This window comes from Rutidosis leptorrhynchoides, chromosome 9 (assembly GCF_046630445.1).
Source record: "Rutidosis leptorrhynchoides isolate AG116_Rl617_1_P2 chromosome 9, CSIRO_AGI_Rlap_v1, whole genome shotgun sequence".
NCBI lineage: Eukaryota > Viridiplantae > Streptophyta > Magnoliopsida > Asterales > Asteraceae > Rutidosis > Rutidosis leptorrhynchoides.
This window is the reverse complement of record NC_092341.1, coordinates 295,601,434-295,602,400: the sequence shown is the minus strand read 5'-3', so window position 1 is coordinate 295,602,400 and position 967 is coordinate 295,601,434. Positions and strand designations below refer to the sequence as shown.

General features: G+C 38.4%; 1 non-coding gene across 1 annotated transcript; it reads right to left on the bottom strand.

Annotated features, from left to right (window-relative positions):
* Positions 1 to 654: 654 nt before the first annotated feature.
* Positions 655 to 761, bottom strand: LOC139869826 (small nucleolar RNA R71). Its single transcript, XR_011766403.1, has one exon. It is a non-coding gene; the product is annotated as a small nucleolar RNA R71 (small nucleolar RNA).
* Between the last annotated feature and the right edge of the window lie 206 nt (positions 762 to 967).

Sequence of the window (967 nt, the reverse complement as noted above, 5' to 3'; positions counted from 1 at the left end):
ACTCGATCAAGACATCTAGCCAATATTGTCGCCGTTGATTTTTCTTTAGAATCGTCATCTAGTCGACCAAGTACTCCAATTCAAATTTCCGATAATCCATTTTTTGAACCCGACCTCACAATTGAAAACCCGGAGGATATTCAAGGACAATTCAGAGATCATGAACCACTAATCATTCCTCATGAACCACAAATCACTCATCCAGATATTGTCGAGGAAGAAACCATTAAGTCGGAATCCTCTAGTGATTCAGATTCAACAAACTCAATCTTGGAAAATCTGGAACCTCTAAGTATGGAAGACCGAATGAGGGCTAAACGCATTGGCCAAGGTCATGTCATTACTCAACCAGACATTAATGCGCCAGATTATGAAATCAAAGGACAAATCCTACACATGGTAACTAATCAATGCCAATTTAGTGGTGCGCCGAAGGAAGATCCAAATGAACATCTTCGTACCTTTAATAGGATATATACTCTATTCAAAATCAGAGAAGTTGAGGATGAACAGATCTATCTCATGTTATTTCCCTGGACTTTAAAGGGAGAAGCCAAAGATTGGTTAGAATCATTACCTGAAGGAGCGATTGATACATGGGATGTTTTAGTTGAAAACTTTCTTAAACAATTCTTTCCGGCATCTAAAGCCGTGAGACTTCAAGGAGAAATTGTTACGTTTACACAGAAGCCAAATGAAACTCTATATGAGGCATGGACAAGATTTGGAAAGTTATTAAGAGGATGTCCGCAACATAGTTTAGACACTTATCAAATAGTACAAATATTCTACCAAGGATGCGACATTACTACACGAAAAGACATCGACATAGCAGCTAGTGGTTCCATTATGAAGAAAACCGCAACTGAAGCTTACAAAATTATTAATAACACTGCTTCCCACTCACATGAGTGGCATCAAGAAAAAGACATTGTTAGATCATCTAAAGCGGCTAGAGCCGATTCTA